This window comes from Loxodonta africana, chromosome 6, assembly GCF_030014295.1.
Source record: "Loxodonta africana isolate mLoxAfr1 chromosome 6, mLoxAfr1.hap2, whole genome shotgun sequence".
Taxonomy (NCBI): domain Eukaryota; kingdom Metazoa; phylum Chordata; class Mammalia; order Proboscidea; family Elephantidae; genus Loxodonta; species Loxodonta africana.
Window position 1 is genome coordinate 7,691,671 of NC_087347.1, and position 15,262 is coordinate 7,706,932.

Below are 15,262 nucleotides of genomic sequence, written 5' to 3' on the forward strand. Positions count from 1 at the left end.
CAACGCTGGGAAGTGGCAACTCTGGTCACCTCTAACTTACAGATAACAACACTGAGGCACGGAGAAACCTGGAAACAAACAGTGGGGATGGCTGTACAACATGGTCAGTGTAATTAACATCACTGAACTGTACACACAAAAATGGTTGAGCCGTTTTGTTGCATATATTTCACTGCAATAAAAGCTCAAAAAACAAACATATGTCTTTCCACCCAGCAACTGCACTCCTGGGAACTGTACTATAAAATAAGAGCATCAGACCTTAAAGATAAAAGAGCCGCTGTGCGTGCCCAAGGATCCAAGCAAAGCTGGGATCCCAGTTCCAGGAAGTGTGTTGAAAGGGCTTTGTGCTACAAGACTGTGAGGGGATGAACTTACTTTAACCAGACTGTGCGTTCGCTCGCTCATTCAACAAACCCTCATCCTGGCCTTCCTGCACCTCCTCCGGACGATGGATGCGTGCTCACGAGTGTCCTTAGGGAACTCACAGCCTCAACTCAAGGCTCCCCCCCAATTCCCAGGACTTCCAGGTCCCATACACGCGGTCCCTGGAGAGCGCTGGAGCCCAAATCCATGACATTTACCACAGTAATGAGAGACCTACACAGGCTCTGGGGATTGTCAAAGAGGAAAGGAGACCCCAGAGAAGCAGAATGAGAGGCAGGGGGAGGGCGCGGTGTCCCTCTGGCATTGTCCTCACTCCCATTTGCTCAAGCAGCCTCTGACCCTCAACTTTTTACCCCAGGCCCCGCAGATGGGAGTACTCCCTGGCCTGGCCTGAGCCCAGCTCATCAGCCATCGCTGGCGTCTTCTGTGGACCATCACCCTTGAAGCTCAGTCTGGCCAGAAAGAGACACACTTCCTTGGTTCCTCTCCATCCCAGCCTCCTCTAAATCCCCTGACCGCCAACTGCTGCAACCCTGCTGCTCACCGTATTTTATTTCTTCTCCACGGGACCTTCTGCAGGTGAGACACCAGTCACGGGCTTGGAACAGCACGTGGGCACTCGATTCTGGCCTTGGAGCCCCTGACTGCCCACTGTTGGCCCCCCTCCTGAGCCTAAGAGCACCTCAAACTTGTCAGATCCACATCCCACTCCAGACCCCCTGCCTGAGTCTCTACAGTTAGCCAATGGCAGCTCCATTCAACCAGTAAAAAGGCCTGATCTCTCTGTCTCTCTCACCACACACACACCCACTTACACCCCTGTGCCCACCCACAGCCCCACATACTCTGGAAAGCTCTGCCTTCTAAGCACACCCTCCATCGGACCTCTTCCCTGCACCTCCAAGTCACCATCATCTCCCAACTCAGTGACTATAACAGCTCCTACCACAGTGGCCTGCTTCTACGTGTGCCCTCTGTAGTTCACTCTCAAGTAGCAGCCAGCACTTTAAAGTAAGTCAAATGCCATCAGGACGCAGGTTAAAGCCCTCCAAAGGCTTCTTCACTGACAATGGCCCTACGGCCCCACCTTATCCACCCCTGCTCTCTCTCTGAGTTCTCTCCCTCCACCTGACCACTCTTGCTGTTCCCTATATATGAAGGCCCTCCCACCACAGGGCCTTTGCACACGCAGTTCCCGAAGCCTGGAAGCCCCCGACCCAGCTCCTGATTCCTAGCCTTGTGTGGTTGTCTTCCATTCTGTAATCCGATGTTAATGTAAGTCCTAACCTCTGCCTGTGGATAAGAAGGCAGGATTGAAAAAAAAAATTTTTTTTTTTTTTTTGATAAGAAGGCAGGATTAGATGATGTTAAAAAGGACTGGGTTAGGTTTGTTATGTTAATGAGGCAGGATTAGGGTGGGGTGCTGACCCTATGCACAATAGAAGGAAATACTGGCTGGTTATGCTTGAGCCCATTGTTGCAGCCACTGTGTCAATCCACCTCATTGAGGGTCTTCCTCTTTTCCGCTGACCCTGTACTCTGCCAAGCATGATGTCCTTCTCCAGGGACTGATCCCTCCTGACAACATGTCCCAAGTACATAAGACGCAGTCTCACCATCCTTGCTTCTAAGGACCATTCCGGTTGTACTTCTTCTAAGACAGATTTGTTCGTTCTTCTGGCAGTCCATGGTATATTCAATATTCTTCGCCAACACCACAATTCAAAGGCATCAACTCTTCTTTGGTCTTCCTTATTCATTGTCCAGCTTTCACATGCATATGATGTGATTGAAAATACCATGGCTTGGGTCAGGAGCACCTTAGTCTTCCAGGTGACACCTTTGCTTTTCAGCACTTTAAAGAGGTCCTTTGCAGCAGATTTACCCAATGCAATGTGTCTTTTGATTTCTTGACTGCTGCTTCCATGGCTCCTTGGAAACCCTACGGGGCAGTTCTGCTCTGTCCTATAGGGTCGCTGTGAGTCAGAATCAAGTCGATGGCAGTGGGTTTGGTTTTTTGGTTTGCTTCCATGGCTGTTGATTGTGGATCCAGGTAAAATGAAATCCTTGACAACTTCAATCTTTTCTCCATTTATCATGATGTTGCTTATTGGTCCAGTTGTGAGGATTTTTGTTTTCTTTATGTTGAGGTGTAATCCATACTGAAGGTTGTGGTCTCTGATCTTCATATTAGTAAGTGCTTCAAGTCCTCTTCACTTTCAGCAAGCAAGGTTGTGTCATCTGCAACACCCTTACTCAGGTCACAGCCCTGATCCAGACATAAGGCGAGTTTCCCTGCGGTGTGGCCTGCATGACCCTGTATCTTGAAGAGAGAGAGAAGGTAGCAGTGGGGGGGTCTGATTACCACCAAGGAAGAAAAGCTGGGGATGGAGCATGGCCGTTGGGCCCAGGGTCCCCGTGCTGTGAAGCTCCTAGACCCAAGGAAAGATTGGTGCCAAGACGCAGGTAGATCTTTGAGGAACACGGGACCCACAGATGTCGAAAGGAAATAAGGACTTTCCCCAGAGCCAACAGAGAAAGGAAGGCCTCCCCCTAGAGCTGGTGCCCTGAATTTGGACTTCTGGCCTCCTAAACTAGGAGAGAATAAATCTCTGTCAAAGCCATCCACTTGTTGTATTTCTGTTACAACAGCACTAGACAACCAAGACAGAAATTTGGAATTCACGACCTTGACACATGTAAAGCACTGCCACTTGATCATATCATCCCCCAAATCTTAAATCAACTCCAAGTCGAAATTCCATCCTGGGGCAAAATTCCTCTACATCTGTGAAATCAAGAATACAAGTTATCTACTTCCAAAGTACAATGGTGGAACATACAAGTTAGACATTTCCATTACGAATGGGAGAAACTGGAAGGAAATAAGGGATAACATGCACCAATCAAGTCCAAAACCCAGCAGAACAAATGACATTAGCCCTCAAGGCCTGAAAATAACCCTCGGTGGTCTGAGACCATCTGGGCAAAGGCCCTGCTCTGCAGACTCTGGGTGCTGGCCACGCCCTCTGGATCTGGGTGCAAACCTTTGGGCTTTCAGTGGCCTCTTTCTCCTAGTCCAGCTGAGTTGCAACCTTACCCCTTCTCTTTTCTTACTTCCTTATCACCGCCTGACATATCACAAACTTGTTTGTTTCTAGTCTGACTCCTAACAAAGGCTTTATGAAAACAAAGCACTGGATTGTGTCTGTTCCTGGCTGTGCTGCCATGAACTTGGACATAGCAGGCTCTCAAATATCAATGGACGAGTGAATTCCACTTGTTGTGTTGCTGTTAGGTGCCCTGGAGTCGATTCGGACTCACAGAGACCCTACGTACAACAGAACTGCCCGGTCCCGCGCCATCCTCACGATCCTTGCTATGCTTCAGCCCACTGTTGCAGCCACTGTATCAACTCTACTACTTAAAGACTAATTATTCTCCTGGTAGGCATCCCTGGGGTCATCTTTATGGAGTCAAAATCCCCAGCAGATGCCAGCTGTCCCCTCAGATGACTGGTGTGACTTGATTATAACACAGCAGGATGAATTCAGGAATAATCCTTATCCTATTCTTGGAGTCTCTGGGTGGTATAAGCGGTTAACATGTTCAGCTGCTAACCAAAAAGTTGGCAGTTCAAGTCTACCCAGAGGTGCCTCGGAAAAAAGGCTTGGCAACCTACTTCCAAAAAACCAGCCATTGAAAACTCTATGGGGCACAGTTCTACTCTGACACAAGTGGGGTCGCCATGAGTCGGAATGGACTTACGATGACTGGTCTATTCTATTCTTGAAAGCTAAGCTTTACATTCTTAAAACAGTGACTGGTTAGTGGGGAGGGGGCATCTCGGATGTACGTGGACAGCCAGGCCCTATAAGCCTGGCCCGCTCCACTAAGGACTGGACTTCACCCCGCAGGCTCACTGGTCACCCCTCCAGGGCAGCCTGCAGCTACAGGGCCCGCCCTTGGCAGGACAGCCCGCACCAAGTGGAAAGCCACCCCTATTTTCTTGGGGGTGGTGAGGCACAGTTCTCTCCCCACACTGGACCTGGGAAGACAGGAAGGGGCATTACAGCTTACTTGTGTCTTGCTCATAACCTTTTTAATGAAAGGCCAATTCATTCAGAGAAAAGAGACCCTGCTTCTAGCTCCTCCCCAGGATTTAGGCTACCTCTGAACAGACGACATCACTTCATACAGATGGTATTTACAGACTCTGAGGGTGAACTTGAGGCCCTGCCCCTCCGTACCCCTACTCAGCAACAGTCACTGACTGGCCACCCCACAATCCCAAAATCTCAGAATATTCTTGTGGTCTCTCTGCCAATGTCCTGCTGCCCTAAAGAGCAGTTCAAAAGCAGGCAAAGATACAAGCCAACGTAACAGGGGCATCTCTGAGGTGAAGAAGGCCTTACGTGGGATTCCAGGGTGTATGGGTGACATTCTATGTTCTTCTAGTGGCCTTGGGGCAGCGGGAGGGGACCCGCCTGGAGGAAGGACAAAGAACAAATACCAGGCTCTGTTCCTCCCTGGTGATTTCTGAAAGCCAGTTCCTCCCTGGTGACTTCAGAAAGCTGGGTTTAGGATGACTCACTCTCCTCATTGCTGATAATTTCTGGAGTATCATACGATTTCATCAGACTTCCTCCAGGTTAAAAGAAGTGTGAGTCTCCTGGCCCTGTCAGTGACCCCGCCACCAGGTCCTGCCCCAGGAAGCACCATCAGGTCAGTCCATCTCACTCCCCAGGATGCAGGGAGTCCCAACAGCCCTGAAAATCCACAGGCGTTCCCCCTCCTGCCAGATCCGTCTTCCTGAAACCCAGCAACCTGGGTTTCACCCAGCTCCCTCCTAAAAGTTCTCAGAGCCTTGGAGAAATACCTGGCTTTCCTGCAGTCCTTTTGTGGGGCTTCCAGCAGGTGTGGAGACTCTAGGACCCCGAGGGCAAGGGAGGGTAAGAGTGCCTGTGGCTCTAAATATTTAAAACACCTTTTCTCCTCCAATGCCAGCAGCCCTGAGGGAGGCCCACCCGCAGCAACCTGTCCACGGACACTCCCAGCTCCATCGGAACCCCAACAGCAAAACCACCGTGTCTTTGCCTCTGTGTCTGAGCCACTCAGCTAGTAGAGGCTAGCACGTGACCAGTTCCCTCTCTAGGCCCTCCCTCTCCCCTGGCGTTTCTAAGGGCGGCTTGGCAAGGGATGAGCAGGCTCCCATTACTGAGAAGGCCAGCCTTGTGAATGAACTTCAAAACTTCCCGGCCACCCCAGAGGAGGCTTCCTCCCAGGTCACAGAACTCGAGTGGCCACAGCCTTTCCTTAGCCATCAGGACTCCAGATGGACAGGCTATGTATGCTGTGGCCTCCTGGGTGGACTGCCTCCTCTGACAGGGGAAAAAGGCATGGCCCTGTCGGAGGGGTACTGCGTGCAGAGGCCAGCCTGACACCAAACCAAATGAAAAGAGTTACCATCCAGTCGACTCCGACACATGGTGACCCCACATGGGTCAGATCAGGACTGTGCTCCATAGGGTTTTCAATGGCTGATTTTTCAGAAGCAGATCACCAGGCCTTTCTCCTGAGGCACCCCTGGGTAAACTTGAACCTCCAACCTCTTGGTTAGCAGCAGAGCCCGTTGCCCATTTGCACCACACAGGGACCCTACCCATTTGCAAAGGACTCCCTCAAATGGTGCCTTTCCCAACGCATTGCTACCGGAAGTCCATCTCTGTCCTGCCCTCTCTTGGACCCCTCTGAGCACTCACTGGGTTTAGCCCGAGCATCACAGCTGGTGCTCAGCACGTGGCTTCCTGGCTCCCTAACCGCACCAAGTTTCCTGAAAGCTGTTCTGTCGTTATAACTCCCCCAGAGCAAACACAATGTCCGGCACAACTTGGTGTTTGGTGCTTTCCGTTTAATGGATAAATTGTTTGCTCAAATTTTCAACCTATAAAGGTTGAGGTGTGCCCCGAAAAATATGTGTTGTACATCCTAATGCCTATACCTGAGGGGCCGCGGTGGTTCAATGGTTAAGAGCTCAGCTGCTAACCAAAAGGTCAGCAGTTCAAATCTACCATGCCCTCATGGGGCAGTTCTATTTTGTTCTATAGGGTTGCTATGAGTCAGAACCGACCTGATGGCAATGAATTATACCTGTGGACTTGATCCCATTTCAGAACAGGGTTTTCTTTGTTACGTAAATGAGGCCATATCTGAGTAGGGTGAGTCTTCAACCTAACCACTTTTGAGATACAGTAAAACCTGTGAAAGCTAGAACCTGTGTGAGGGGGAAACCTGTCAGAGAAGGAAAACTAAAATATTTTCCACTCAATGAGTGATAGAAAAGTGTAAGACTGCATCCTGTCAAAGGTGGAAAACTTGTGAGACCCGGAAAGCAAAGACCGTTCCATCGAGTTCCAGCTCTCACAGGTTTCAATGTATAAAAGAGCCGATTAGACAGAGAGAAAAGCAAGCATAAATGGGGGAAAGACATGCTGAGAAGAGTTCTAGAGCGCTGAGACAAGGACCTTCCCCGAGAGTGGGCAGAGAGAGCCTTCCCCCAGAGCCGGTGCCCTGAATTCAGATTTCTAGCCTCCTGAAGGGTGAGAAAATAAATCTGTGTTCTTTAAAGCTATCTCTTTGTGGGATTTCTGTTATGTTGTTGTTAGGTGCCGTCGAGTCAGCTCTGACTCACAGCAACCCTGTATACCTGGAACTAAACATCGCCTGGTTCAGGGCCATGCTCATAACCGTTGTTATGCTTGAGCCCACTGCTGCAGCCAGCCTGTCAATCCATCTCGTGGACGGTATTCCTCTTTTCCGGTGACCCTGTTGTAGCAGCACTCAATAACTGAGACGTATCAGTTCAGCACCACAGTATACAGTGCTAGCTAGGTACCACCAGAGACAAAGGAAAGAAGGGCTAGGTCCCTGCACTCTGCCTCATTGTAATTTACCCGAGAAGGCCAAGGACCATGTGCAGCCCAGTGGGTCTCCAGGGCAGAGCAGAGAGCATGACACTCAGCAGGAGAGAAGGGGGGTGGTTTCCGCCAGGTCTTCTGGAAGCCCACACAAATCTTGGTTTGTGTCACGTCAGTGGGCTACGGTTGATGTTCTTTACCTGGACTTCCTTCTCCTGTCCCCTCACCCCACAGTTGGAAACCACAACAGAGCAAACAGAGTGTGGCCCATCAAGTGCTCCTCAAACATGGGGGTTTGTGGTCGGCCTGTCAGTCACATGGGAAGGCCACCCCCCTCCCCCCGTGTGACACAGCCCCAAGCAGACGGGCTGTGAAGTCCGATCTTGTGACCAGCCCAGGCTAGAAATACTTCCTAAACGCTGGTACCCTGCCAGCGACCTGAAAAGAAACTCGTTATTATCTGTGAAGGTGCTCTAACTAACAGCGACCAGCAGAGGGGTTCGTTCACCTGACTGGGGCTGGGGAAGAGGGATGTCCTGGGACCCCAGCCTCCTGTCTGAAACATTACATTGTATGTCAGCACCAGAGGGGCCTGGGATTTCCAAACAGCGGCACTGTACTGATGTACTGCTTGTTTGCTTCTTTTTAAAATCACACCCAAATACTTCTCTTTAAATCAATCTACTTCCCTGGTGGTGTAAACAGTTAGTGCACTCACTGCTAACCAAAACATTGGAGGTTCAAGTCCACCCAAAGGCACCTCGGAAGAATGGCCTGGCAGTCTACTCCCCAAAAATCAGCCACCAAAAACCTTATGGAGCACAGCTCTGCACTGACACACATGGGGTTGCTATGAGTCAGAGCTGGCTTGATGGCAACAGCGTTTTTTTTTTTGCAAATGGGGTCGCCATGAGTCAACATTGAGTCAGTGCCAACTGTATTTCTGTCTTTTTTTTTTTTACAACTTAAATTCTAAAGAAAATGCTCTATTACTATTATAGATACACCGGTATATATTTCAACATAGTAGTAGTACATATTAACATGTTGTCACTCTTTTTACAGACAAGAAAACTGAGGCTTGTTTGGTTTTCACAGAAAAGGGCTTTCCCTGAGGCTCATTTATGAGAAAAACAAACAAACAAAAAAAAACCAAACCCACTGCCGTCGAGTAGATTCCGACTCATAACGACCCTATAGGACAGAGTAGAACTGCCCAATAGAGTTTCCAAGGAGCACCTGGCGGATTTGAACTGCCGACTTCTTGGTTAGCAGGTTAAAATGCTGGATTAAGACAAGCTGGTGGGGTGGGGAACAGCTTCTAGGGTTTAGCTGCTGTTCCCGATACTACTGACAGTTCTCATTAATGACACACACAGGCCAAGTCTCTGAGGCTCCTGTTCAAGACAGGAATTTAATACCGTAAAGAAGCGGCAGAAGCCAGGGAAACCAAAGGGGGTGTGGGGTGAGTGACAGTCTTGCAGAAACACCCGGATACAAATGGCCCCGTGGGAAAATAAACAAATTCGCCTGATGTTTGACATATTAACACAAGGCCTTTCGTGGATGGGCCCTCAGGGTGTGGTCACAAGGGAAGGCTCCTTTCCTGGGACGTTAAAAAAAAAATTTTTTTTGAGGGTCTATCTTGGCAGCCACGTGGAAGGGAGACATTTCTATTTTATCCACCCATTTATTCAGGATTACATAGTATTGCTGTAACAAAAGATAACTGCATGTGGGTGGCTTTAAATGAGCTGAAATTTATTTTCTCACAGTTCAGGGCCCAGGATGAAGCCAAAGACCCACTAATGCCAGGCTCCAGTGGCAATTAGACATGGGGTAAACCCTGTCCCCAGCTTTTGCTGAAAGCAGAAGACAATTAAAAAAGGTTAGACCCCCACCCCGCTCCCACCGACTTCGTCTGAACACGCTCACCAACCAATAAACTGGGGGGTTCATATTCTGCTTATTATTTTTTTCTGCTTGTCAATAAAACACCGATCTATAAAGTACAGAAATAACAAGTAAGGGGAAAAAAACCGGTCCTTAATATTCTGATCTGCTATTAGTATTCTGGCTTGCTTCCAGTCAAATTTGTTTTTTCTTTCTTTTGTTTTCCAAACAGCTTGGTCATTAATTACCATTTATATACCAAAATAGGAAACAAATCAATATTTTTATCTTAAGCATTTTTCCTATGTCACTAAGAAATTCTCCGCAGTCAGAGTTTTAATACACATTTCACCCCACCAAACAGACGTTCACAATTCTCCTGACCATTTGCGGATGTAACGCATCCAGGCTCCCCCATTTTTGCTGCTATAAGTGGCAGGGTAAGGACCATCTTTAGGCCTGATCTTCCTCAGCACTTCCAGTTATTTTCTTAGGCTGACTCTCTAGTACAGTATGAGGCACTGTGGAGAGTGTCCCTGGAAGGCAGTTTATCCTCTCCACAGCAGTGGGGGTCTGCTTCCCACCCTTCACCAGCAGGTTTGCTAACCTGACAAGTGGGGAATGAAATTCACATTCAAGTTTACATTCCTTTGCCCATGAGTCAAAATTTTATCAAATGTTTGCTGTTGTCGGTAGCTGCCATCAGTCAGCTGATTCATGGTGACCTTATGGATAACAGAACAAAAGGCAGCCGGCTCCTGCGCCATCTTCAGGATCGTCGGTATGTTTGAGTCCGTTGTTGTGCCAATCCATCTCATGGAGGGTCTCCCTCATTTCCGCTGACCCTCCACTTTACCAAACCTCATTCCTATTTTGTGGACTACCGTCCGTACCCTTTGCTCAACTATGTTCTCAAATTCTATCATAGCGGTGGCAAGTATCTCCTCCATTCCACTGCTTGCACTCATCCATTGCTGGCTGGATAAAGTCTCAATTATGGAACCAATCAATCTCCCTTTTGTTTCCTTCTGCTGCCTTGAAGCATGGGAAGGCCTCCCCAAATGAAATATTTGATAAATATGCACATCCATTCTCCTTTACTTAAAAAAGGGGGAGGGGTGGAGTTGTGTACTGACAGCAATGTGGGAAGAATTGATTTTGTTGCTCAGTGAGGGACAAAATTAATTAGCAAACAGCCAAGCAATTACTCCTGCATCAGTTTCTGAGCGTCTCAGCCCCTCCTGACTGAGGCGGTGTCGTCTTAATTCATTTTAGATGTGCGTAGTCTGAATCTGGGCTCTTCTGTGTCAATAGTTGGCTATTTCTGTAAGAACATCAATCCTTACTTAACTATGGTGGTCTTACAATGTTTTGCTATATGGAACGACCAGTTTCCATGCACCATTCTATTTCAAATTCCTATCAGTTATTTTGGGGCCCTGGTGACACAGTGGTTAAGTGCACGGCTACTAACCAAAAGGTTGGGGGTTCAAATACATCAGCCGGTCTGAGGGAGAAAAGACCTGGTGGTCTGCTTCCGTAAAGATTACAGCCTAGGAAACTCTACGGGGCGGGGGGAGGGGGGCGGGGGGGCAGTCCTACCCTGCCCTGCTGTCCCCCCCACCCCGTTCCTAGCTAAGTACGCCAGCTCTTACCTGGGTCATCGCAGCCTCCCCCATCCTGGTCTCCCTGACCCCACCCTCCACCCTCACCCCCCACATAGCTAAGCTGTTCTTCTTAGAGAGCAGCCGGAGGTCTCTTGATAAATCAAGTGTCTCCAGTGGCCTAAGAGCTGTGGCTGCTAACCAAAAGGTTGGCGGTTCTAATCCACAAGGTGCTGCTTGGAAACTCTATGGGGCAGTTCTACTCTGTCCTACAGGGTCACTACGAGTCAGAATCGACTTCACGGCGAAGGGTTTTTTTTTTTTTTTTTCTCCAGTGGCATCTCTAAGCCCTTTGAATAAAACCCAACCTCCTTCCTATGGGCACAGGTCCCTTTCGAATCTGCCCTGTCTAGCCCTCCATGGCCACCTAGCCCTCCATGACCGCCTGGCCCTCCATGACCGCCTGGCCCTCCATGGCCATCTAGCCCTCCATGACCATGTCTCCTCCGGGACATCACGGTTTAACTCATATCTGCCCTCAGGGCCTTTGCACAGGCCTCTCCCTCTGGCTGGCAAGCTCTGTCCCTGGAATTGCACTTGACAACTTTTGCGACTCAGGTCTCAGAGGTCAATGTCTCCCCTTCAGAAAGACCCCTCTGACAGGTCAACAATACAGCCACCTTCTCCTAATTGGTTTTTTGTTTTCTTTACAGCACCTGCCTTTACCCAGACTCCTATTTTTGTCTCTAGGTCTCTTCTTGTTTATTTTCTGGCTCCCTCTCGGAAGGTAAGCTTCATGAAAAGCTCTACCTTGTCCTCCAATGTCCCCAAAACAGTGCCGGAGATGAACTGATCACTCAAGAAAGTGGATTAAATACAGCAATCCTGAAGCAAGGGTGGCAGCCTCTCTCCTCTCCTTCCTTTCTGCTCAAAGGCTTCAGGAACTTTTGTTTGTGAAGATCATGGGAGTGGAGGCATGATTCTCCTACTCAGCAAGGGCTGGTGGGTGGGAAGTTATTCCAGAGTCGTATTAGAAGCGTGTCGTTTAAGAGGAAAGGGGCAGATTTTCTCGCTCACCCACCCAGAGGCTGACACTGCTCCCATGTTTTATTTGCCTCAGTCCTCAAACCACTGTTTGTCCTCATCATTGCTGCACCTGTCCCCAACGGCACCTTCCTAGAACCTTACCTGCAGTAAGTACCTAGATTCTTGCAGACTGAGCACATGGACGTGATAGCGCACAAGAACTGCAGGAAAACAGAAATTCCTCTTCTCATTCAGCCTTCTCCTTCACCTAGGGTTTGACGATCTTACAAACAGCCCCCAACTTTGAAAACAGATGTCTTTACTCAAACACTTGTGTGCCCCTCACCCTCCCTGGGCAATGGGAATCTATCCTTGCCCCCAGGATGAGAACCTGAACCTCACTCTTGCACAGAACGGCTTTCCATGTACAGTGATTCCATTTAACAGAACCTAAGACGTGAAGAGGGGTCATTGGTGGTTCAGTGGTAGAATTCTTGCCTTCTATGCAGGGGACCTGGGTTCAATTCCCAGCCAGCGCACCTCATGTGACGCCACCACCAGTCTGTCAGCGGAGTCTCCAGACTAAGATGGACTTGGAAGAAAGGCCTGGAAGTCGACTCCTGAAAATCAGGCAATGAAAACCCTATGGGTCACAATGATCTGATCATGGGGACGGTGTAGGCTACGGTCGCCATGAGTCTGGGTCCAACTTGACGGCACCTAACAACAATGGCAGCTCAGCAAATGCCCTATCGTCTCCATCAGCAAGGGCTTAAGTCTGTGCAAAATGTACTCTGATTGTTACAGGGCTTTGTTGCCTCCTACACACATCACTGTGGTCTGGGGATGCCAGGATTTTTGCAGCCACGAAGAAATAAACCAGGTCGGATTTATGGGTGCTTTATTAAATAAGGGAGTATAACTTTCTTCTATAAGCCACTAATCACTTCATAAATTTTACTTCCACTGGTAATTATTACAACATGGGCTGCGTGTGGAGAAGGGTAGGGGGGCTAGGTTCAGCAAGTCATGCTAGTAAACAATCACTTTTTGGCCAAAATCTAAACGCTATCAGGCTCTGAAATTAAAGTGCTGGCTGCGGAAAAAGATTATTCTGAAAAATTTTCATTATATGCTCACATTTCTAATACATTCACATTTTTCTAATATTTCTCTGGATGCCATAAAGGAAAAACTCTGGACACAGATTCGCCTTCATGGAACCTCATTGCCCCTTGTCTACCTGGTCAGGCCTCCCCTTCTCAGCATGCCCCTCCCATCTGTTTCTCTCTCACACCCAACAGAACCGGAACCCCGAGAAGCAAACAAAAGTCAGGCTCCCAAAACAGGAGGTCACGGCCTTTATCGAAAGAGTCTTGCCTTCACATTTCCGGAACATATTTTGCCCGGATCCAAAACCACCAGGCCACATACATTCCTGAAGGATGAGTGTGATGTTGGTGGTCAGTAATTACACCTCTACATCCAAAGTGTTATTCATGAAATCTTGCTAAGTCACCTCAAGGGCCACACAAAGGCATTTCCTGACGATAACCAAATAGAAACACATATGACTGGGAGTTTCACACAGGTGACTTTCTCTAAGATACATAGTGATGAACTAAGAACACTCTAGAACGATTAGAAAATACGAGAGGAGGGATGTGGAATTCCTTGGACAAAACAGAACTGTGACCCCCGGAGTGATTTTGGGCAAAAACCAGAGCGGCCCTCCCCTTCACAAAGTTACCTCAGGAGCTCCTGAGGCAATGGCCACCCTGACAGGAAGTCAAGTTCCTTCTGGTGTGATCCAACCAGTCTGCAGCAGTATGTGCACCGACCAAAAAATGTTTAGTAATACAAATCAGAGCCCTAAAATCAAATGCAGAGGTAAAACCCTGAAGAGAAATTTCCAGCAGCTGGTAGAAGCTGAGTGGAAAACCAGCTGAGGGCGAGAGATAAGGCCGTGGCCGGGGGGCTACCCAGAGACGTGGGGCAATGAACGAGAGCAAGAGAGAAGATGGGGTTCACGCTGGGTGGCAATAAAGAAGGAATTCTCCTTTCTCCACAGGAAAGAGAAAGAGTGGCAGGAAAGGGAACACGCAGATGGGGGAGAAAGTCACCCGGATCAGCAGCACCTGAAGATTTCGTCTGGTCCCAGACTGGCCGGACATTCCTGTTTAATTCAACATTCAGGGTTTTAACGTATCTTTTGGCACAAACTGAATCTCGCCTTTATTGATATTATCAAGAGATAATAATTCTGGAAAAAGACCAGGAATAGAAAGGCTTGTTTGGAAACATTTATTTTTATCGTGAGCTAGACACCCTGGTCTTCTCCCAACAGACTGACCTTCTCTGCAACCTGTGAGATAAGCAGCTCGGATCATCACCTACATTTAAACGAGGAAAAACTGCTAGGTTTACACATTTGGTTAAGTTGCCTCCAGCCCGAGAACTAGGACACGGAAAGGCCAGGCTCACTCAGGGGTTCCCTGACCCACTGCCTGGTCTTTTGGTGTGGTCCTTGGCTTTCTCACCTGACCCTTAGTTTCCTTGTCTGTAAAATATGATCAATGTCTTCTTCCTCTCTGCACTGTCGTCGTGTTAGCTGCTGTAGACTCAGCCCCTGACTCATGGGGACCCCATGCACAATTGAACGAAATGCTTTCCGGTCTTGGCGCCATCCCCGTGGTCAGCTGAGATCAGACCGCTGGTGCCAAACCCGTCTATCCTTCAAGACCCTGCCCTCCAACCAATCCTCTCTAGCTCACTCTGCCCTCACTGACCACCAATCCCACCTTCAATACAAAACCACCCAAAGGCTACAGCACTTTCTGGGTGTTACATAAGCTACTACATTCACACACCCACTGCATTCAACTCTTGTGGCCAAGTTCTTTCATAGGATTCACACAAGGCACTATAGAAGGTACCCTGGGAATAATGATTCCCCCAAAGCAAACCCAATTCTGACTTACAGTGACTTTATATGACTGAGTAGAACTGCTTCATAGGGTTTCCAGGGAGCGGCTGGTGGATTCGAACTGCTGACCTTTTGGTTAGCAGATGAGTTCTTAACTGCTGCGCCTCCAGGGCTCCTAATGATTCCCCGACAGGCTGCAAATCCAGAATGCCCAGGTGCTGTGAGCTCCGCTAGTTGGGGCTGACTGACTTCGTCCTAATGAACATTTTAACCTTGAAGAGACCAGGTTGTTCACTGGAGCCCACCATTGGATTACTGAAGAACAATCTACCTTTACCCAATGATGTAGCCCTGGGGAATCCCAGACCCTTGGATGGCCTGGAAGTCTTTCAGCCCCAAGATCGGGGGAGGGGGGGCTGTCACTTGTCAGCAAGAAGACTTACAGTTCCTGCCTGCAGACACCTCGCGGGGCATGAGGTCTACAACCAATGTTTTTCCTGCAATGGTTT

General features: G+C 48.7%; 1 protein-coding gene and 1 non-coding gene across 2 annotated transcripts in view; one reads left to right on the plus strand and one right to left on the minus strand.

Moving 5' to 3' along the window:
* Positions 1-15,262, minus strand: part of SH3BP4 (SH3 domain binding protein 4) — a 122,743-nt gene that overhangs the window by 36,147 nt on the left and 71,334 nt on the right. The gene's annotated exons all lie outside the window — the stretch shown is intronic.
* Positions 12,293-12,366, plus strand: TRNAR-UCU (transfer RNA arginine (anticodon UCU)). Its single transcript has one exon. It is a non-coding gene; the product is annotated as a tRNA-Arg (tRNA).